Below are 24,880 nucleotides of genomic sequence, written 5' to 3'. Positions count from 1 at the left end.
ATCAGATTTTGGAAGTGTCTGTAATGACAGCCAGGAAAGCAAATTAATGGCCAACGGCCCACTGGGTTTGAACACGAGCCTCCTGTTACCTCCTCACAGATCAAGTACACAACATACACGCACACGGAGGTGCTCCACGTGGAACTGCTCTGAAACCAAAACACACGCCCCGTCACTATTCTCCACCTTGGCAGAAAGGGCCGAGGGACCTGCACCTTCCTCCACTGCCCTCGGATGAGGATTCATGAATGACTGCCGGCTGGACAGTGCAGAGGACAGACGCCGGTGGCGAGGAGAGAAAAACGCGCTCCAAACGACATCCTCCCACACACTCACTCACGTCTAACACAAACCCCGTTAGCTTTCAAGAGCAGGAGAAACAGAGGTGGTGGAGAGGGGAGACGCTGCCACCCCAACTAGAAAAGGGATCACAAAAATTAAACCGTGCTCTCTGGTTTCGCCACCGCTCAGCCGTGGCACTAGGTCGGCAAATTCTCTAATTGCTCCAAGCTGTTCCGAATACTGTTTACGAAAGAAAGAGACATCTTTCAAGTGCTACTAACGAAAGTTCTGGCTGTTGTGCGGCGCAAAATAAAACAAGCACACACACGATCTCTTTCCAAATCTCGCTTAACGACGCTAAAGCATCGAGCCCTTTCAAGCCCCACAGCCACCCCAGACACTGCAGGTTTTTAAAGGAGAAAACCCGCTACCCCCGACCCGGGTCAGGTCCTTCCGTTTGGAGAAGTTAGGATTCCTTACGGCATCTGCGTCCCGGGCCAATGAACGCGTGTCCTCTGAAAAGGCGCCTCTCGTTTCACGGACCCTGGGAAACGGCAAGAGACATCCGGCCCACGCCACATAAAAACTATGAAAGGGGGACGGCCGCAGCCCAACAGCCCGGTTGGTGCCTTGAGCTTAGAACACAAGCATTAAACGTACACACGCACCCAGCACCGCGAAAACCCCAGGCGCCTGGGGCCCTCTATGGGACCTGGGTCAGCATCCTTGCAACTGGCACATCTAGGGGCTACTAGGCAAAGTAACAAATGTCACAAGAAGGAAGCAGGGGAGACCCAGGAGCGCGCACCTCTGAGAGGCGGGAATAGAGTGCAGGTATGGAGCTGCGCACCCTGTTCCGCGAGGGCTCCGCGAGGCACAAAAAAGGCTCTGCAGGGACCCTCGGGGCTCCAGGGCGTCCTCCAAGGCAGAACACACCAAGGCACTCCGAGCAGCCCGGGCCCCAGCCCGGGCTGGGGGTACTCAGCAATGGCGCGACCGCGGGGACCCGGGCGCCCACACACCTTCCCGCAGAGCGCGCATCGCCCCGGCGCAGCCGCGCGCACTCTCCCTGGAGAGTTTGCGGGATCCCTGAAATGCGGACCCCGGGATAGAGGGTCGGAATAAGAAGCACTCACCTCCTGCCGCCCAGACCGTCTCAGGATCCCAAAGTTCAAGTGTCTCCCCCAGCAACAGATCTGTGCGTCCGTATTTACGTATTTATTCTCTTTCCTTCCAGTGTTGAAGTTTCGCCTTCACGCTGTGCCTCTGGTGAAAAGAGGACATCCCCTTCGGCCCCCCCCACCTTCAACAAATAGCGTACACCAGTGGGGGAGAGACGGGGCGGGGGGAGAAGCGGCTACGAGGGGGAGGAGGAAAGGAGAGGAGCCAAAACTCCCAATGGCGACAGGAAAAAAAAAAAAAGGAGAAGAAAAGAAAAAGAGAGCGCGCGCCCAGCCACCGAGGTCCTCACGGCCAGGCTTTTCTGCAGGCTCTCTCCCGCTCCGAAGCGGGAGCGACAGCTTCACGCGGCCAGGCTCGAAGTTTTGCGCGGAAGCCGGGAGCGGCGGAGCGTGCGCCGCACGGCGGGCAGCCTCGTACTTGCGCGCGGGGTGGGGGCGGGGGACGCCGGCGCCCGCGGCCACTGGAGGCCGCCGGGGGCACCCCCCCCACCCCGGGGTCAGGCTGTGGCGGGGCGGCGGCACACGGGAAAGCGACTCCTTTTTATTCGACCTCGGGCGATGGCCTGTTGTCATCGCTCGCGATCCCGCGTGGGCACCACTCTGGGGCCCTGGGCGTCCCCGGTGGCGCCGCGGTAATCTCCGCGCCCTCCGCGCCGCCCCCACCCCGCCCCCACTGGCCGGGCGCCGGCCGCAGCCACCTCCGGGCGGAGGGGAGGGACCCGCGGTCGCAGTCCCCTCCCGGACCGGGGAACCGCAGTCTGTGCCCACCTGCTTCTGCCCGGCAGCAACCCCCCCCCACCCCAGTTGTCTCTAACTCGGTCGCTACCCGATTCCCGGTGTGGACGACTTCGGGCGCCCAGCGGGACTCCTTTCCACTTACCCCCAGGGAGAAGAGAGAAGGAACTTCTTCGCCTACTTCGAACTATGTAAAGTACAAAACACCCCACGTCGGACTGGGGAACTTTCTCTGAACGGAGGAAATACTCCTTTCCGTGAAGATGTATGCGAGGCACGAAGAGTGAGCAGCGTGGGGATAGGCTGTGCTGGAAAGGGCCTGGGCCCCCGTCCAGCGCTGGGCGCAGGTAGGCATCCCTCCCAGATGCCCAAAGGTCAGGCTGCGACGACCGACTTCCAAGACAGCGTCAGAGCCTCCCCAGGCACATTGCTGAAGCGACATTTCCTGCGTAAGCCTTCTGCGCATGCAAGATACACCCACGTAGGATCTAATATTCTATATGCACTCATGTGGAGATCACAACCCGAGATCTGAGTGAAGTTGACAAGCAACAGTACATAAATTTTGCATCCATTTCATCACCTCTTCGTTAAAACCTATTGTCAAGGTTAGGAACATCTTTAGTTGTCACATTGATTAAAAGTGTTTTGATTTGTTGAGAATTTACTGAGTGGCAGTCATTGCACTGGTCACGTATGGTACACGTGAGTTCATATAATTTTCACATCTCTATGGTGGTTATTTAATCCTGTATAAGAGATAAGGAAAGTGAGGCCAAAAGAAACCCAAGGAATGTTCCCAAAGATAAATCCAGTAGTCTCTATAAACACAAAGTCTAATATTCAACAAGCAGCCCTTCAAACTGCCTGAGCCATGACCCCAGAGCTTACAAGTAAACTAGTAGGAATGACACCCAAAGAAAATTTAGTTTCGATATATTATCAACCGAATTATATTTTGCACAAAGTTCAGGAAAAAATTTCACCCTCTGCTTCACCTGAGTCTCAAGCAATGGACACGGACACCATCGAGTTCAAAAGCAATCAACTTATTTTTTGATCAGTGGGGAATTATGTACAATAATTAATAGGCAATGGGAAAGGTGAAGTTGTAAATTTAAACTGATAAATGTACTCATTGCTGCACTCATCACTCACTGGGTGTTCTTTCCTGCAGATTTATTTTGGAGGACTTAGGCACTGCCAGGCTTGTTTCCTTTTCTGGTTCTCAAGGTAGAAGGGCTTTTGGCAGTGGGTTTGGCTCAAAGGGGATTTGAACCATGATCCAGATAAGAGCACATTTTGGCCTGAAGAGGATGCCACCTCCTATACACTTAAGAGGGAAATATCCATGGGTAGATTCAATTAACTTTGCAAGTCTTAATTTCCTCATTTTACAGGTGAAGAAATAAGGGCTCAGAATTTTTAGCAACTTCCTAATAAACGGCAGACCTAAGATTCAAACCAGCCTCTGTGTAACCGCAAAGGCCACTCCTAGCCACTGTCATGCTATTATTAGTATGGTAGTAGTGAGGAAAAATAGTAATTATTTTAGTACAGTTTATATGCTACAGGCAAAATATGCAATTTAAATGTTTTGTCAACCATTCACTGTCTAGGAATGCTCAGCAACTATAGTAATTATCATGTAAAAATTAAGTACAAGGCTGAATGTACTACTCTCCTCCTAAGGCCACAGATTTTTACATTTCATTTTTGTATGAAACATTATGTGTTAGTTTGACCTAAATAAAAGTGAGAAGATGCATAATTTGGATAAAATAAAAATTCATACTTTAGTACAGCATGTTCACACAGAGACAGGTTTTCAGCATGTTGCTTTACTCACTCCTAAAATCATATTTTCAGCAATACTGATCTTGCTTTCAAGTTACTTTGCTCCCACATAATTTTTTATAATCTACATAAGAATACATTTTACAGAAGTTACCCTCCCTCAAAAAAACTAGAATTATATCACACTATTAGTTAACTTCTTATTAGTACTTTCAAATTCATTTATGTATATTACATAGATGTCATCAGGAGTAATATAAAATCTCACGTTTCAGTCCACCTTTGAAATAAGTTGAGCACAAGAGATTTAAGAATTTTAAAGTTGTATAGGCAAAAGTGTATTGCATATTTAGACAAGGCATTATTTCCAGCATTTCTACTAAATGTAACTTTTATAATTATTGCCATATCACCTTTAATACTGTTGACTCAATATTATTCTTTAAGCTGTTTTTATTATATAATTATATATGATAAAGGAAACTTTTTATCATTATCATAAATGGAAAATCAATATAATTTTCCATGAATAGAGGATGACCTTGCAAATGAGTCATTTTACAGAAATAAAAATTATCTTAAAAAAATTATCTTGTACCACCTAAAATTATCTGACACCAGTTTGAGAAACACTGGTTTAAAGATTTACACTCCTTGGGTCCCTTGGGCTTTCCAAAACATATTTTCTAGCCTTCCTTTTCCATCACTGTAGAGAAATGTTGAGTCCAAACTTTTTTTAGCTATTACATTTAAAATTATTGTATTAGTAAATTATTTCCATGCCTAATATATACTTGAAGTATCTGAAATTGAAGTGTCTTTTGAAAATTAATTTAATTTTATTATTTTTCTTAATATCTTACTTGTAAAATGCAAACAATTTATAAATCCACAATTAAAAACCAAATTACTTTCAAGGAAGATAATAGCAGTTACCTTCCGAATCGCCCTTCAACAATCTTAAAGCTTAGCCACTGAAAAAGAAACTTTCCAACTGAAGTGGCAGCATCTATTGGTGCAGTCTGGTACTGCACCCAACAGAGTTCTACAAGGCAGTGAGGAGAGGAAGATAGATCATTGGGGAGAAGCTCAAACAGCCTAAAATGACATGCAGGGAGGAAAATTTTGAAGTCTGAAATCTGCTGGAAAAGTCCGGAAGTGATTCAGAAACACTAGAAGGTTTGATATGACATGAATCAGGAATTGAGAATATCCTTGAATGTATAACTTCATCTGAAAAAGGATATTTGTTGTGGGGGGAGAAAAATAAAGATGACTTTATAGTGAAAACTGGTGGAAATAAAAGATTCACTTATTAGAAAGTCCTTTAACCAACCCTTCCTGCAGTTATCATCTATTATTAATTTTTAAAGTGTGTATGGCACTGTTCTGGCATTTGTTTGCGAGCAAGTCAAATTAAAAAAACAAAGCCCTCTATGAGCTCATAGTCCAAAACTTTATTTTATTTTAAAGTAACCTTAAGGGGAAACCATTTCATCACTTTAGTAAGGACAAACGTTATGCTAGAAAATGGAATAAGACACTGAACACAAGTTCATGTGCCAGACACCAAACTAACTGAAACACCAGAGTTTGGAGTACAGAAAGGTTTATTCCAGGGCCAAACAAGGAGAAGGGTCATGGTTTGAAATCCAGGAAAGGTCTTAGGAGACTGAATGAAGCCTAATTCCCACAAACAAGAAACAGGGGACGTAGAAAGGATTTGTACCTCAGAGGGCCCAACAGGGTCCTGCCTGCTTTCAGTCACCAAAACAGAAGACAGAAGACTGGATGCTTGTAGAAATAATTCCAGAATAGATCTCTTAAATTACTCATTTTTGGTACATTTAAAGTCCAGCTGGAAGTATACCCAATTCTTAAAAAAACAAAGTCATTTGGTAATTGTCTTGTACATTCTAAGCCAAATCCTTTGAGCTTGGGGAGAGTGAACTTCCCCCTGGTGGTTCAGTGGTAAAGAATCTGCCTGCCAATGCAGGAGACACAGAAGACACAGGTTCTATCCCTAGGTCAGGAAGATCCCCTGGAGAAGGAAATGGCAACCCACTCCAGTATTCTTGCCTGGAAAATCCCATGGACAGAGGAGGCTGGTGGGCTACAGTCCACGGGTCTCAAAAGAGTCCAGTAAGACTTAGCGACTAAACAACAACAATCATGAACTAGATTTAACACTGTTTTCTCTACTACTTTGCCAATAACAGAACAAATAAAGATAAAACATGATTGCCCAGAAGTCTAAAGTTCTGTGCTTCTGGTTTTCTAAAATCTATAAATAAACACATTTTCTGAGTAATTTTGTGCAAACAGATCAAGCTTAAAAAGGTTTTCTACTGGTTTGTGAAAGTGAGGAAATTGGATCTGCAGGGGACCTGTCGGGTCGTTCTCTTGTGCTGGGCTCTCTGCTAAACTTCCTCATTCTTGGCTGAGTCTCTAAAGAAAAGGAAACGCACACTCTCTGGGAGACAGCTTCATTATATTTACTTTTCAATTCTCTCTTGAAATTTTTTCTCAAGTCAATCCTTTTAGTACCATATTATGCAATCTTACTCTATCTTTCATGTTTACACCCAACCTTCAGCTGTTTATAAACAGATATCATGCCCACTTTTAGTCATCTGTTAGCCACGTTAAACAAATGTAAGGCCTTTTAATCTGGTTTCAGTTCAGTCTCTCCAAGCCCTTAATCATCCTTATTGCTTGTCTCTGAACTATTTCCAGTTTCCTGGATGTTCATTTTCATTAGACGAATCCCACACTGAATGAGTTATTACAGGTGTGGTCTCATTAACATAGCACAATGAATCCTACATTTATTTTTTCTCTTGTGGCATTATGTTCTGACTTCCGGGCAAATTCCCAGGAGCTCTGCGACTTCCATATTCTGACGAACTTAGTGTAATGTTTTTTTCCTCAATTTCACCTCACACAGTGTTTCTTTTAGCAAACTCTAACAACCTGATTTCTTCTCCAGTACTTCAAACACCCAGTTTTAAATGATAGTAGAAGTCAAAATATGAGTAAGATTACTTCATTGTGCTTTTGATTTCATTGGCTTATCAATACCTACATCTCAAAATAGGAAATGTCCAGTCAATTTCTTTTTGCATACAACTCTTCATCATATCGGAGAAGGCAATGGCACCCCACTCCAGTCCTCTTGCCTGGAAAATCCGATGGACAGAGGAGCCTGGTAGGCTGCAGTCCATGGGGTCGCTAAGAGTCGGACATGGCTGAGCGACTTCACTTTCACTTTTCACTTTCATGCATTGGAGAAGGAAATGGCAACCCACTCCAGTGTTCTTGCCCAGAGAGTCCCAGGGAAGCGGGAGCCTGGTGGGCTGCCGTCTATAGGGTCGCACAGAATTGGAAACGACTGAAGCGACTTAGCAGCAGCAGCAGCTTCATCATATAGTCTTATGATACACATCTGCCTGTGAAAAATGTCCACTGATTATAATCTGAAAGTCTCCAAATGCACAATTCAATGATTGGTGGAAGGAGGAAGATTACAGATGGCAAATAAACTGATTTGACAATTTTAAAGTAATGTATTTGGCATAGTCAATTCCAGTATCCATTCATTTTATAAAATCACAAAGTTAGGAAGATTGCTAAACTGCAGAAATCCATTTAAACTGAATATTTTTGAGTGAAACTATTATAACACCACTGAAAACTATACCAAAAGCTTTATAATGTCCATTCCTTCCACTATATTTTATAGCACATTTAGAAACTATTTATACAATGTTTTTCAATTTTTGGTATGTATTCTCAGCACCAACTCCAACATCAATTAAAATGACTGTTCTGTTCATCTTATTTATTCTTCCACCAACCTTCTCAAAAATATTAGTCAGGACTAAGTGCACCTGCTTGCTGTTGTTCAATCGCTAAGTTGTGTTCAACTCTCTATGATCCCATGAACAGCAGCATGCCAGGCTTCCCTGTCCTTCACTATCTCCTGGAGTTTGCTCAAACTCGTGGTAAATCCTATAAATTTGATTTTTACCCACATCCTTTTACTAATCTCCTTTTCAGAAGTCTGGGAAGTCTCACTCCCAGGTGGCACTATGGAGAACCCGCCTGCCAATGCGGAAGTCATAAGAGATACGGGTTTTATCCCTGGGTTGGGAAGATCCCCTGGAGAAGGAAATGGCAACCCACTGCAGTATTCTTGCCTGGGGAATTCCATGGACAGAGGAGCCTGGTGAGCTACAGTCCATAGTTTTCAGGGTCAGACAGGACTGAAGCAACTTAGCACGCACGGGAAGCCTCACTGTAGGTCATGTTGACATCTCAAGCCGGACACACTCCAAGGTGAACGCATCAGCTCAGCGACTCCCCCCAACTTCTCCCACCAGCTTCTCTTCTTGAATGAACTTTATCACCACCTTTGTTAATGCTTCTTCACCTCGCTTTCTTTCGTTTCATAAACACTAAGTCAAGAGGACAAGGTTATTTTGCATTGGCAATGTCTCCCCATCTATTCTTTCATTTCTTTATCATAGCTGCCTCCCCAAGCTGGATTCCTCAACTGCCTCTTCTGTCATCATCAGCATTCCCCCTTCTCTAGGTTCTTTCCTGCTCATCAGGAGAAGAATCTTGCATCTTCCTTTGTTTTCCATGAACAGCACCTTGTATCTAGAACTTGATAAACAGTTGCTAAAAACAATTAGATGCTTAAATGAAAAATGAACACATTCTCCAGTTGATAACCTGACTTCATTATAACAGAGGACATTCAGTGTGATGAAGACTTTCCTCCTGTAAGTTTAATTTGTGTATTTTAATCTAACTCTTGTAGGATCCCCTTTGGGAAATTTGATATACTCCCTAAGCCCAAACCAAGTCCCTCTTTTGTATTCTGCATTTTACTATTCCAAATTAGTAGGGATAAAGTGTTCTTTGTGTATCCTATGGTTCAGGACCTGTGATGAACCACCCCAGCTTCATGATAGAATTTCCAAAGCAGCCTATGGGTTTAAAAAAAACAGAGATTGGGGCATATGGCTCAGGAGGTGAGCCTGAGGACAACCCACTGAGACAGGAAGCTTTATGTCTACAGATGAGGGAGGGCTGGGTTAGAAAAAGGAAGGAGGGGAAGGATTCAGAATAATCGCCTTTCTCAGTGCCTGTGTAGTGCTGGGGAAATAATAAGGGTTCATTACTATTGCACTGAACTAAATGAACTGATTTAGCCACAGTGCCCCTGCTAGCTTGTTTTTAACTTCAAGGGAGCCAGAGCTACCCCATCTGAAATGAAAGGATGAGCCCACAAACCTTGATTTGAAGATGAAATGAGTAGTGCACCTTAGGGAGGCCTTTATTCTGGTGCTTCTCTGTTCTGCCTCATCTGAATTTTTGAGTTCTGAAAGCCCTGTAGCCTTCTTCTTGTGTGTGCTTGTTTAGTTGCTTCAGTCATGTCTGACTCTTTGTGCATCTATGGACTATAGACAGACAGGCTCCTCTGTCCAAGGGATTCTCCAGGCAAGAATACTGGAATGGGTTGCCATGCCCTCCTCCAGGGGATCCTCCTGACCCAGGGATCAAGCCCAGATCACTTTACATCTCCTGCACTGATAGGTGGATTCTTTACAACTAGCGCCAACTGGGAAGTCCTTTCCTTTCAAATAAAAGGCAGTCCAATTTACATGAATTGACCTTTTGTCTGCATAGGAGCCACTGAAGAAGCTATTTCAATTTTGAATAAAAAAATAGTCCATAAACACTTAATTTTTTCCCCAAATGGCCTTATTGTTAAAAGAAATGTTCATAACTGCCAGAACTAAGGCCACTCAGGAAATTCAAGGGACAGTGGCATTGCTTAGCATTCATCTTGGGTTTCAGGATATAAAATTCTAAAATGCTCTTCTTTCACTGTCAAATCCTTTCCTCAGTTTTCCTATTTGAGAACCTGTTGTTTCGTGATTGGTCCCACTGACAAGCTTTTCATTGGAACTTTCTTCTCCCTTGGCTTTTGTTGGCTGCTCTGGATTCAGTCACCTCCACCTCTCTGATCACTCTTTGTTAATCTTTTCCTTGAATTCCCTCGGCCACTTAAATGTGGATGTTCTCAGCATCTGTTCTTAGCCTTCACAAACACTCAGTTAATCTAAGGAGAGACAGAGATGGACCAGGCAGAGTCCCTGTCCTCCAGGAAGTTTCAGTCTAGAGGAGAAAATAGGGCATCCTAGGAAAGATTGCGGAGAAGGCAATGGCACCCCACTCCAGTATTTTGCCTGGAAAATCCCTTGGATGGAGGAGCCTGGTAGCCTGTAGTCCATGGGATCGCTAGAGTCGGACACGACTGAGCGACTTCACTTTCACTTTTCACTTTCATGCATTGGAGAAAGAAATGGCAACCCACTCCAGTGTTCTTGCCTGGAGAATCCCAGGGACGGGAGAGCCTGGTGGGCTGCCGTCTGTGGGGTTGCACAGAGTCAGACACGACTGAAGCGACTTAGCAGCAGCAGCAGGAAAGATTGAGGGCAAGAGGAGAAGAGGGCAACAGAGGATAGATGGTTGGATGGCATCCCTGACTCAATAGATATGAGTTTGAGCAAACTTTGGGAGACCTTAAAGGACAGGAAAGCCTGGTGTGCTTGGGGTCGCAAAGAGTCAGACACGACTTAGTGACTGAACAACAACTGTCACCCACCAGGCTCCTCTATCCATGGGATTCTCCAGGCAAGAATACTGGAGTGGGTTGCCATTTCCTTCTGCAGGGGATCTTCCCGATCCAGGGATCAAACCTGGGTCTCCCTATTGCAGGCAGACTCTTTATCATCTGAGTCACTGGGAGAGCCCCCAGCTTACACCCTTGCCAACAGGTAAATCCCAAATGTGGTTCTAAAATTTTTAGCAGTGAGTCAAAAAGAGAAACTTGATTAGCTATCCAATTCTCAGTGCCATGAAAATATAGATATAGATATAGAGAATATAATTCTGATGACACTAAGGCTTGTCTTCACAGTAAAGACAGTGTGTTATGTCACATACTAATTCTCAACAAGAGCCTACTAAGTAGATGTAATGACTCCTTCCACTGGCCTATTCTCAATGGTAAGGTTACTTGTGTCTTAAAAATATATATATTGTAGCTGGGGAAGACAGTGCAGGTGCTCCAAAAGAGTCCTACGAGACTGAGCAACTAACCCTTTTCTCTTGTAATGGGATCAGCTACTGTAGTTTGCCTTTTTGTACTAGCCTCAACTCTACACCATTTAAGCCCTATCCTATTTTTCTTCTATTTCATATGCTTTTAATTATTTTCTAATCATATTTTAGTCACATAAACTGCCTGTAAATAAGGAGCTTTTAAAAATGCTCTTACTATTTTGAATGACTACATAACAAAAAGTAGGGCCAAGGTCACTTCGATAATTAAAATTAAAAGCAATTGGGAAAATCAATTATATGGTGATATAAATAGTCTGCATAGAGTAAACGGAGAAGGCAATGGCACCCCACTCCAGTACTCTTGCCTTGAAGAATCCCATGGACGGAGGAGCCTGGTAGGCTGCAGTCCATGGGGTTGCTAAGAGTTGGACACGACTGTGTTGAGAAAGTGAAGGACAGGGAAGCCTGGCGTGCTGCAGTTCATGGGGCTGCAAAGAGTTGAACATGACTGAGTGACTGAATGACAACAAAATCAAAGTGTATCCAGGGTTAGAGTTTTAGGAATCTTGCATTTTTAAAATATTCATTCCTGAGTAATTCCTTCCACTGTTTCTCTAACTTGCTTACTCAACCATTGTCAGCAACCCACCAAAGAACTTCAGATAAAAATTTATTTTCTTTTTTCAATAACAGTAAGATAATCAAGACAATTATTGTCAAAGAATAACTGATTTTATAAGGCGTAAATAGGTTTGATTGTAATCTGCCTCAAACTTCTCATTGATAGCTGCAGAACACTAATTGCAGAAAATTTCAGTGATTTGCTCATTAATTGTTGGGGAAAAGGAAGTAGAATACAGGTTTCTAAACTCTTCTCATGCTGGTTGAAGTTTCTGAGCACATCACATTGTGCATATTATAACTGAAGATGACAAATTTTAATAGGAACTCTAAATATAATTTTCTATAAAAATATGCAACCGATTAAGAAGTAACAGAAATGTCAAGACTCATCCTTATTATGCCCTCCTTTTTTTCTTACTTTTTTTTTAATGTATTCTATGCAGCACTTTATTGTTGCTGATGCTGTTTAGTTGCTAAGTCAAGTTCAACACTTTTGCAACGCCATGCCAGTAGACAAGCAGGTTCCTCTGTCCATGAAACTTCTCAGGCAAGAATATTGGAGTGGCTTGCCATTTTCTTCTCCAGGGGTGTTTCCTGACCCAGAGATAGAATCTGTGCCTCCTGCATTGCACGTGGCTTCTTTACCATTGAGCCACCAGAGAAGCCCACAGCACTTTATATTTGCTGGCTAAAATTGGAAACTGATAAAACAATTCTTTAGTGTAGGTTTCCTGTTGTATAGAATTCAGAATATTATTACAAAGGGAGAATGAATGAGATCCATTTACCATGGTTATCAGATTTCAGGAATCAAGCATGCATGAATTTACTAATTTTGCTAACACTCCCTGTAGAAACTGGATGTCAATTCAAAGGCAAGTTATAGATGGCAATAAGAACAAACCATGAATGTCATGTGTATGTATGCTGCTGCTGCTGCTAAGTCGCTTCAGTCGTGTCCGACTCTGTGTGACCCCATAGACGGCAGCCCACAAGGCTCCCCCATCCCTGGGATTCTCCAGGCAAGAACACTGGAGTGGGTTGCCATTTCCTTCTCCAATGCATGAAAGTGAAAAGTGAAAGTGAAGTCGCTGAGTCTTGTCCGACTCTTAGCGACTCCATGGACTGCAGCCCACCAGGCTCCCCCGTCCATGACATTTTCCAGGCAAGAGTGCTGGAGTGGGGTGCCATTGCCTTCTCCAATGTGTATGTATATAACATTGCTTTTTAAGTTTTATATTAATTACTTTTAAAGAAAGCGAGTCTTGCATTTACAGCTTTATTCTTAGTATCAAAATTCAAAGATGTTTGTTTGATAAGGTGAATATTCTATCAATACTAATATTATGTAACTTTCCTCAAAACAATGCTAATGCAGTTTGAACACAATGCTGTGATGTTTAACTTAAAAAGACTGTCAAAGTAAAAATGAAGTATAATATTTAAAATGGATAACCAACAAGGACTTACTGTATAGAACATAGGATTCTGCTCAATGTTATGTGGCAGCCTTGATGGGAGGGGAGTTTGGGGGAGAATGTATATGTATATGTATACGTATGGCTGAGTCCTCTCACTGTTACCGGAAACTATTACGTTGTTAATCTGCTATACCCCAATATAAAATAAAAAGTTAAAAAAAATAAAAATGAACAATAATGCAGGTACAATACACCAGGACTGCCATGTAGGCTGAGGACACAACCAAGCATGGATTTAGGTACCTATTGTCAACTGAAAGTATTTCATTCATGTTTTTAAAATCAGAGCATTTAAAAATATGTTTATTGGATATTTTGTCATAAAACTTCATAAAACAATTACTCTTATGCTATCATTTAAATTCTTGTTGAGAAAAACCTCAAACTTTAAGTTAATTTGGGGAGTCTACATATTTTGTGTCAATCCTCAGATAAATATGGAAAATTAAAACTTTTCTATTTCTAAATAGCAAACATCACAGCTCATCAAGGCTCACACTTATTTCACAAATTAAACCCACAACAGCATTGTTTATGCATTTAGTTCAATGTGCAAACAATGCCTCATTGAGGGTTGTATTTCAAAACAAACAACAACTTGCTTTAGTTCCCTTTTCATTTCTTTTTAACTTTGAAGTGTGTGCTTATATGAAACAGCGTCTCATGGCCACAGTGGTCTGTATACCATGAGTAACTAGCTAGTTTAACTCCTAGCTTCACGTTACTGCTTGTTATAGAGTCTACAAATTGTGTCTTTGGTGCCAGTCTTGATCATACATAAATTACAATGTTTTGTCTCTTCATTTTTTCAATATGTACTTCCTTTAGATCCCTCAAATCATTAAACAACAACTCTGTTATTTTAATGCCATTAGCATTTCTGTTAAAGTAGTGATGAATAATTTTTTCACATTGAAACTAATAAAGGGTTATTCATCTCAATACTTATGAAATTTTGTACTTTCAAACACTGTATACCAGTTAGAAAGTGAATGTCTATAGTTTTCTTCTTGCTTTAAAAATTTATATGTAACCTGATATTTGAGATTGTCTAGCAAACAAAAATTCATCCCAACATTCCAACTTTTATTAATAACCCAGTACTACATATGAGTTAATCTATACTTTTAAAAAAACTTTTCTTACAAGACTCTTTCCTTATTTTAAAATTTCTAAATGATTCTTCATAACTTCATGACTTGATGGACCTCTACTAAAAGACTTCTAGAATTTTCTTGTGAGGAAACTGAAGCATTCCGATTTTCTTATAAAATGAAGAAATGAATACATACAAAACTCAACTGCATTTTGCCTTTTGTTTGGACTTTGTCAAATCCAATGGTAGCACCTTTTTTATGGAAGAAATGACCAAAACCATAATCTCATTCCATATGCAGATGAATTATAATTCTAAGCAAAGGTAGAATCACCATTTGTCTTATATTTTGAGTTAATTTCTAAAGAGTGTAGAAAATGTAACAAAGTACTTTGTGATAGTCTCACCAGAACTTGGAACAGTTTCTTCAGGAAAAAAACCTAATTACAATAGCTTTCCCTCAGGCACTGCAACCTATAATTTAGCAGTCAACATCTCAAGGTATTGTTTGTGGTACTTTTTGCTAAAGTCAATTGCATTGCAATCCACATCCTGAAATTTGCCTTTCAAAGTTCCTCATGCAACCATCTTTAAAACAAAAATGTTTACTTGACATTTTACAAACTGGAATGGCCAAGTATCATCTAAAAGATTAGCTAGTTAACTGAACATTTCTCCTTCTAGATCATCTTCAAAAACACTGTGTATTCTCTATTTAATGTCTTGTGCTGTGCTTAGTCACTCAGTCGTGTCCAGCTCTTTTTGCAACCCCATGGACTGTATGTAGCCTGCCAGACTCCTCTGTCAATGAGGATTCTCCAGCGAGAGTACTGAAGTGGGTTGCCATGCCCCCTGCCAGGGGATCTTCCCAACCCAGGGACTGAACCCAGGTCCCCCACATTGCAGGCGGATTCTTCACTGTCTGAGCCACCAGTGAAGCATTTAGTGTTTTGGTTGATACTATATCTCATAAGTTCTTTTTTGTATTGTATTTTGTTTTAAAGCTGAAAGTCAGCTATTGCTATATCAAAACAATACCTATCATTTAAAATATATTTTTGCCACCACCTTACACCATGCACACAAATTAACTGAAATGGTATAAAACTTGAATGTAAGATCTGAAACCATAAAATTCCTAGAAGAAAACATAGATCTTAGCTTCACTGACACTGCTCTTAACAGTGTTTTTGTGGCTCTGATGCCAAAGGCAAGGAAAATAAAAGCAAAAATAAGCAAACCTGACTACATCAAACTGAAAAGCTTCTGTACAGAGAAGGAAACCATCATCATTTAAACTTTGCCTTTCAAAATGAAAAGGCAACCTACTGAGTGGGAGAAGATATTTGCAAATCACAGTTCCCTGATCACAGATAGAACCAGTGCCCACTTCAGTGGAAGCTCTGAGTCTTAACCATTGCACTGCCAGAGAAGCTCTGGTAATTCATTCTTATGGGTTAACATCAAGGGAAAGAGGGGAAAAGAAGTTGAAGAAAAGGCTGCCTATCTACTAGGAAACATAAAGGGAAGGATATAGGGTTAGTGAAAGGAGTTACATGTTGATTCTAGCTGCAGTCATAAAGATGTCACTTCCCACACTCAGCAAGAATCCTTTGAGTCATCCACAATGCATAATCTTAAGCACTATCTCATGACCTGGCACATAGTAGATATCCAACAATTCAATTTAAAATATATAGCTTGATCCTTAAGACATTTCCTTATATTTCCCTAAAACCACCTTTCCTGAGTTTGGAAGCTGTCATAGCGGCAAGAATTTTGAGACTTCTATATCACAAAAACAAGAAAATGGTGGATTTACTTCATTTTGAATTACAGAATCCATACAAACTAGTCAAAGTTTTAAGGTTACTTTCAGTTTTTCATTAAAACATCCTATGTTGAATGTGCTGATTTGGCAAAGAATGACCTTTTGGCTCTGAAAATCATTTTTCCTGTAATGTTAAATGAGTGTCAAGAAATTAATCCTCCCAGCACACTTATAGAAGCAATAATAGTATGAGTTGGTTAAGAGCTGCTTTGATAGGGTACTGTAAAGCCCTTTAGTCTTTAAAGAGCCCTGGCATTAGGTAACTTTAATTGTTGGTTTCAGATGTCAGTCTCCATCAGGAACACAGCTGGAGACTGATAGGTGTCGCTTGGGAATAAGCATTTTGTGTTACTTTGAAGTCAATTGGACTGAACATGAAAATTTTATAGTTAGTGGCAGATTTCTTTTTAAGATATTTAAGTAAAGTATCCCTTAAACCAATTACATTAAAAACTATCCAAAATAAGAAACCTCAAAGGGAAATTCTCCTCAGTGGCAAAGTGTTAATCAAATAAACCAAAAAACCAGTTTTCCCAAACCCATAATTTCCAAGCTTGAGGGGTGTCCTCATTTGGTTGCAGCCCCTTTTAACTCTTTCCATTTCATTTCTAAGCATCTTTTGTATTAAGTAGTTATTTTTAAAATGTTCAGAAAAGATAGCACGCAGTTGACAAGGGCAAATGGTGCGATGGTCAGGTATGGCAGAGACCACACCTGGGACTGATCCTTCTTGTTTTCTTTGGAAAACACGGGCTTCCCTGTCCTGGGAATTGTGTCCTTCATACAGAGAGGGGCTTCGAACTGACTCATTTCCTCTCTGACGAGTACAAGAGGCTAACACGCGTATTTTTTCTCAATTATTCAAATGCTTCAATCTTGTTTCCTACTGGAAGAATTGTACATACATCAGTTTTTAATTGATCCATGATTTATATACTATTCATGAATTAAAATGAAATTAACCTGATATTAAAGTTCATGGATTCCAAATTAGCAGATGGGAGTCGACAAGTACTAAACCAAGTGTTGTTCTGACATGAGGCAATCAATTGTTATTTTACAATTAAAAAAAAAAAGTAGAGAAAAGAAAGCAAAAGAATAAATAATATGTAATATATAAATTGGTTGACTTTAGTATTTTATCCAAAGTTATTTCTAACACATTCTCAAGTTTTCCAGCTCTTGTTTGACTCCGACTTTAGCATCAATCAGTGTCTGAGTATTGACACCAAACTTCATTCATGCCTTATCCCCTTGGTTTTCTCACTCTTGACATTCCCTGTCATACCATTAGACAGCTACTTCTATTCTTTGCTTGAATTACCAGAGAAACTTTTGTTCTAGACACTTTATGTACTGTATTTATTGGTTTACATAAAGAACAGAGTGACTCTGGGGGTGATGACTCTGTTATACGAATATCTGCCACCAAAGACGGAGAAGGCAATGGCACCCCACTCCAGTACTCTTGCCTGGAAAATCCTATGGACAGAGGAGCCTGGAAGGCTGCAGTCCATGGGATCGCTAGGAGTCGTACACGACTGAGCGACTTCACTTTCACTTTTCACTTTCATGCATTGGAGAAGGAAATGGCAACCCACTCCAGTGTTCTTGCCTGGAGAATCCCAGGGACGGGGGAGCCTGGTGGGCTGCTGTCTATGGGGTTGCACAGAGTCGGACACAACTGAAGCGACTTAGCAGCAGCCACCAAAGAACATTTGCATTTTTCTCATCGTCCATTTGTTGAACAGCTGCAAACAAATACATTTGAATTTTTTTTTTAGAATTAGAGACCCCATGATTAAGTACATAAATGAAAATTCTGTAAGAGTAGAAGCTATCATAAACATTATAAAGTCATGGAGTCAGAGGAGTAAAATGCATTTTAAGGAATATAAGTATCCGTGAGACAGGTAGGTCTTTCTAACAGTTGGTGATAACACCTTACAAGGTCAGCTTTACACTGTGTTTTATGGCCCTACGTTCTCTCCTTTGACACGCAGACCAGAGACCATAGAGCGGGAAGCACTATACTAGGAACCCAGAGCCTGGGTACCATGTGCATTTGTGCCAACATTTGTTGTCATCTAACCTCTATGTTCAGTTTTCTAATTGGCAGCAAAAACAGATCCAGAACCCAGTGATTTATTTTTACTTGACTCTATCACCTCCCTTTTCTTATAGTTGATTGCTTGCCAGTCAGTGAATAAGCATTTAATTGTTGCCTAATATGTACCTAGGTTGGCTGAATCTTTTAGTGACTAAATAAATCTGTTTTCCAACTGAGGGCAAGTCTATAAATGGTAAGTAAACTAAACCAATAGCATACAGACTGCTCTACTCAGATATCTGCAAGTTTTCAGTGAAGAGTAACTGAGGGTCAGGGAGCAACTGCATGCATGGATCTGGCTGCTACTTTAGTATGAGAGGACTTGTGCTAATCCAGGATAATTACTTTTCGGGTCCAGTTTATCATGGGTGTGTGAATATGGCTGTTATTCAGATGGTGTCCCATAACAACTTTCAAGTGATGGGAGAAGGGGAAGATGTGAAACATATGAGGAGACATGCTTCTCTAATAGCTCAGAGGGTAAAGAGTTGCCTGCAATGCAGGAGACTTGAGATTGATCCCTGGGTCAGGAAGATCTCCTGGAGAAGCGAATGACTACCCACTCCAGTATTCTTGCCTGGATAATTCCACGGACAGAGGAGCCTGGTGGGCTATAGTTCAGGGGGTTGCAAAGTGTTGGACACGACTGAGCAACTAACACACTTTCTTTTTACATGTAGTGGAAAAAAAGTGTTATAAAAGATCAATCAAACCCATACAAATATAAATACACAAGTAGACTGTTTAATCAAGGCTAAGATTGCCCATAAGGCTGTATAGTCACTGAAACTTTGACTGATTTATCTGTTAAGAAAATTTGTTTTCTTCCAAAAGTCTCATCCACAGCTCTGTAAAAGATTTTCTACATTCCACCAATAGGAATTAATTATTTTGAGTTAAACCAAAATTTTCCTGTTCTCATGAACATTTCTTTCGCTTTGCATGTGTGCTAAGTCGCTTCAGTCACGTCTGACTCTGTGCAACCCAATGGACTGTGGCCTACCAGGCTCTTCTGTCCATGGGATTCTCCCAGCAAGAATACTGGAGTGGGTTGCCATGCCCTCCTTCTGGGGATCTTTCCCACCCAAGGATCAAACCCGTGATCTTAAGTCTCCTGCATTGGGAGGTGGGTTCTTTACCACTAGTGCCAACTGGGAAGTCCCTTTCTTTGGCTTGGTGGTACCATAATGTTTTTAAGCTATCTTAGTGGGACTTTCCTTTTTCCAATGTAATGGCAAACTGGACCACACTTCAAGAATGTATCATGTAATGAAGATGTTTTGATATGGGCTAGGGAGACACAGTGTTTGAGTAGCCCGGGAAACACAGGTCTGGGAGAAGTATTACAGTGGAGATAAAGGGGAACCAGAAAGGTTTTAGGAGGGGAATCTCTGACTTTAGGGAAAGAAAGTGAACAAAAGGGGAAGAAAGGAGAATAACAAAATAAATGCTTAATTAACTTCCTGCTCTATTGAGAGCCTGTTGTGGCTTATGTTTACATCTTGAGTATTTTTTGTATTGAAGTGTAGTTAACTTACAATATTATATCAGTTTCAGGTGTACACCAGAGTGTTTTGACACTTTTATAGACTACACACCATACAAAATGATTATAGAATATTGACTATAATCCTTGAGTTGTACATTATATATCTGTGACTTGCTTATTTTATAACTGGTAGTTCTGGTAGTTTGGGTGTTTTTCATAAAATGTTGATTCTTATTTTTTTGTCTGAGTACTTAAAGAATTTTATTTACCTTTATACCACTTGAGAACTAATGTAAGGCAAAGTTTTCCTATTAATTCTGTTCACTTAAATATTAGGATAACCATGGCTAAATGGATTGATTTCCCTAGATATAACACGGAGATAAATAGTCACTTTTCATAATTTCAGATTTTAGAAAGCTCACTGGGTAAAGGGCAGGTAGGAAAAGAAGAATCATTACCAAAATAGTCGCAAAGTTGAAAATACTGCACATAAATTATATGTTGTAGGGTCGCAAAGAGTTGGACACGACTGAGCAACTGAGCTGAACTGAACTGAAAGATGTATGTCATATTCTTTATGGAGTAAGGTATATGGTAATATCAGCCAACTTTATTGTGTACTTACTTAATGTATTACACAGATTATCTCCTTTAATTCTGACAACTCTAAAAGGTAGATACCATTTTTAGCTCACTTTACAGATAAGAAAATGAAGACTTAAGGTCAAGTCACTTAGTCAAGCTCACTTTGCTAAGCCAGAAGCACAGCAGAGATTCAAATTCAGGTTAACGAGATTCTGGAAATGAAATTGTCCAACAATTCTGGAAGCTAGTTCTCTGTGGTCATTGGGTATTGGTTGGCTCATAGGGAACCATTAAGGAAAAGAAAACAGACAAAAACCAAAACAAAAGGTAATTATTTTGCTGTGGCACTTATGGAATGATATAAGAATACATAGGTTTATCGACTTAGAGTCTGAGGTTAAATTAAGGCAAGCTGAGCTGAAATTGTCACTAACCAGCATTCCTGCAGCACCCTTCCAAGCAGTCTGGTGGGTTATCCCTTATATAAGTTGAATTAAGAAGTCATTGCCAAATTTAGGAACTTATAGTAGAGTTGTGACTAAGTAAGACGTTTCAGAAAAAAAATGAAAAAGCACAACCCACAGAATTAGTAACTTGGCATTACTGTTATTTTCTGAGTTGCTGCTTGAATTCTTTTACAAGGAGCACTAATGGGAACATTCCTCAGGCTGGTTCAAATGCTGTGGACTAATTAATTCCGGGTGTCTTTCAGTGAAACTTCGCTTTTGCTTTTTGGTTATGGTGACCACACATGTAGGATCATATTACCACCATGGCATTGTGGCTGAGAGACACAACAGCTAAGGCTTGAGTGTTCATTCCATCCTACCTCACTTGTTCTAGTTCTGTGTTTTACCCATTGGGGTTTTGATATTTGTTATCAATTCAGCAGAATCTTGACCTTGAACTGGATTTTTCTCAGCCCCAATTTTTAAGATAAGAAAATGAATATGCAACTTGGATGGTAAATGTCACCCATTTTCCAAGATAGAGTATTGGTTCAAATAGTCTATATGACTAAAGATAGGAGTTGTGTTCCCATGTTACCTAGAAGAGCATTCAGGGGCCAAGACAAATGGAAATGAGGCTCTGTCTAGACATCTTTCCCAGGCCTTCTAGACCTTGCTTACCTCCATGCTCCTATGATCAGAGTACAGGTAGCATAATTCAAGTAAAATACAAAATGGACAAAGCATATGCCTTTGGAAATTATAATAGAGCAGACTCCTGGGGATATAGCACTTCATAAAGGGCTTCTGGGCTGTTGGCAATGTTCTATCTCTTGACTGGGCTCTAGTTACACATTTGATCACCTTCACTGAGTTACTCACTTATGACTAATGCATTTTTCTGAATTTATGTCATTCTTTCAATAAAATCATTTTTAAAAGGCGTGAAGGAAGGCTTTTTTCATAATACATTAATCTGAGTATCACAACCATGTGGTTGCATTTATTAAATCAGTTAGCAATTGTTTCGAAAAGATGGCAGTAGAGTCTCGATGATGGAAGTCAGGCCAAGGGGGTTTTGATATGGATGAGAAGAAGAACATCTGAAAGAGTTCTGAGCACAGGGCAACTCGCATTAGGCCCAAATGGAGGCCTACTGGGTGCTGTTGGATCTAGGAGGCTGCTTATGGATACCTTAAAGGGTCTGGATCAGGACAGGTGCAAGTGGGCAATGGAAGAGAGAAAAAGACACTGGGGTATAAAATAGAAAACTGAAGAGTAGAATCTAAAAACAAGCTTTTCTTACTTACCTCACAATTTTCCCAGGACCAAATCTACTTGAAAATAATATTGATATTATTCCAAGTGGCATAGAGTTTAATTAAACTTTCTCTAATAATTCAGAACAGTATGTCTTTCTCCTTGTAAATCTTTGTGGTCTTATACAGTATTTCCTCCTTAGTTCTTTATTAGCAATTCACTAGGAGAGGTACTGAGAGTGGGGAGAAAGAAGTGGGATTAAGTCCACACAGGATAGTCATTCTGCAGAGATTTCTGATAGTGAAGGTTTACCAACAAGACTATGTGATTTTATACATGATTTTGCAACTCAAAGTAATCCTAATATTAAATGCAAGGGCATCAGTTAATAGTGCTATTCAGAAGATAGTTTTATTTAAGGAAAAGAATTTTTTACATGCATTCATTCACTTATTTTACAAATATTTGATGAATTCCTGTTATCTGCCCCTATTCCGTACTTCTTTTTAAACTTATAAGAATATGAACTATAGAAACAGACTGAAGAATGGATGCCTCAAAGAATTTGAAATTACGACTAAAATATAAATTATACATTTTGAAAAAAAGAGATGGCAGGCACCCAAAATAGAATATGTTCTTCAGAAATCCTTCTGATGAGGTTAAAAAATATGGCAGAGATTTGAGAAACAAAGTAATATAAAATGTCCTGCACTTTAAATTCTATTGACTATGTTTCTAATACCAGTTAATAATGTTTACTTTTCCCTGTATGTTTAACAGTGTTACCATGCAAGCACCTTGAGCTCTTGAAAGGGAACTCTTACTGTGTTTATTTTTGTCTATGTGTTGAAGCAGCTCTCTTTCTATGGAGAGAACCTGCAGTAGAGTAGTCACTTGTTTTCACTCAGTGCTCTATCCAGAGGATTCCTTTCTTTCCTTTCAATCAAGGAGAGCAAAGATCGCCTCAAACCAAGATCTACATAGTCAGGTTAAAGGGATTTTCAACTTCTTTCCTCTCTGATTGATCGATTTCCCTTAGCACTGATAACTTTGCTTTTGTCTTTCAACAAAAAGGCTACTTAATCTCCACAGAGTTTCAACCCTATGACTCTTTTCTCCTTCCTACAGCCAACTGTTTTTAAAAAGATACCTGGCTCCTCATATTTGAAATAGAAACATATACTCTTAAATCAATAGGCTGTTCTGAACTTTCGGAGTGATCAGTTGAAATTTGTTTGAGAATATCATATTTTTTGGAAAAGGACTGGCCCACCTTTCCTAGGCCCTGAGTTCTTAAAGCACTTTTCTGGGCCGGCCTCCCACCATAAGAAACTTTATACATATCTGCAGCTACAATTAACAGAGCCCTGTGACAGAATTCTAAATGAGATATAAAATTATGTTTTGAAAATTGTGCGCTTTTTTTTTTTTTGGTTCTGTTTTTCATTGGCCATCAATAGGCATTTTCCTTTTGAGTTTGTCATTATCTTCCTCCTTAGGTAAACCTCATTTTCCCCATCACAAATCACAGAAGGCTTACTGATAATGAGTAACTTCAGTGTTAATTGAATACTATAATTCTTTCTAGTGACACCTTGTTTGATGTCAAATAGATAATATTGGAGAATAATGCTGTTTAAATTTAGACTCAAAAAATACTTAATTTCATTCATGTCTATAGCCAGTGGTTTGAGAAGCACTTAACCTTCATGTTTTCTCTATCAATAAAATAAAAATAATTCTTCATTATGTCATGTGGGCTGTGTTTCAAATTTTTAGAGTAAATCATAAAAATATTGAAAATTAGCATTTTAAATGAATTTTCAGTTTTCCTTAAATTTAATAGTGATAAAGTTGTGTGTGTGTGTGTGTGTGTGTGTTTTAATTTTAGAGTATTGTTAGGGACCTTACAATTCTCCTAATTTACAGATAGAGAAAACATATTCTAAGGAACTTTGCCACTTTCAATGTCTCCAGGAACTCAGATAGATAATAATCTTTGTTCTGTTAAAGGAATTTTTTTTTCATACCTTCTAAAATGAGGAACAATTCAAGACTTCTAAAATGTCACAGATAGAACACAAGACTACACTGGGTCAAAGATAGTTAATTATAACTTCTTATAAAAGGACAAAATAAAAACCAAGAAATATATTAAAGCTGTACTTACAAATTCAAATAGAATAGAATACAACAAAGTAATTTATCATTCAAGAATATTTTTAATAACCCAGCCTAGAATTCAGTCTACCAGGGGAAAAAAATCCAAGCCTTATGGGGAGAACTGTTAATATCCTTAAAGCCTCAGTTAACTCATCTGAAACGTGGGGTCAGGACAGTACCTATCTCATGAATTAAAGAAAATAATGGGTTTTTTCCTGTCTTTTGGCTGCAACTGCATGGCTGGTGAGCTCTTGGTTGCCTGTCCAGAGATGGAATCCAGTCCCACAGCAGCAGGGACAACTCCAAGTCCTAACCACTGAACCACCAGGGAATTCCTAAATAATGGGAATTAACAAGTTTAAGTCTGTAAATTATTTACCACAGGGATTAGAACATAGTTGACACTCAGTACATTTTAGCTATTTCTATATTTTCACTATTACCATTTTACATACAGAGGATTCTTACTTTTCACAGTAGTAATGTTCCCCAAAACTGGATCATCAAATACTGAATCATTGCTCCCAGGAGAAATTGAGTGTTGGCTCTTGAAAGTCTTAGTCACAATAATTTTCATCTAGTGAACAATACACAGTCTTGTTTCATGTGTGTTTCTGTTTAAAGATACTTTATCTAATATACATTGTTGAT

General features: G+C 40.2%; 1 protein-coding gene across 20 annotated transcripts in view; it reads right to left on the bottom strand.

Annotated features, from left to right (window-relative positions):
* The window catches only part of EYA4 (EYA transcriptional coactivator and phosphatase 4), a 365,676-nt gene that overhangs the window by 318,734 nt on the left and 22,062 nt on the right, over positions 1-24,880 (bottom strand). For 13 of the 20 annotated variants that reach the window (XM_070376693.1, XM_070376699.1, XM_070376704.1 and 10 more), the window contains exon 1: positions 1,419-2,039. The exons of 3 other annotated variants lie outside the window; for them this stretch is intronic. The gene's annotated coding sequence lies outside the window, so the exon portion shown is untranslated. Of the gene's footprint in view, positions 1-1,418; positions 2,040-2,343; positions 2,595-24,880 lie in introns of those variants that run through there. 4 more of the 20 variants (XM_005887740.2, XM_005887741.2, XM_070376692.1 and 1 more) reach the window with 3 other exon arrangements.

This window comes from Bos mutus, chromosome 9, assembly GCF_027580195.1.
Source record: "Bos mutus isolate GX-2022 chromosome 9, NWIPB_WYAK_1.1, whole genome shotgun sequence".
Classification (NCBI taxonomy): Eukaryota; Metazoa; Chordata; class Mammalia; order Artiodactyla; family Bovidae; genus Bos; species Bos mutus.
This window is presented reverse-complemented; position numbering and strand designations above follow the sequence as displayed.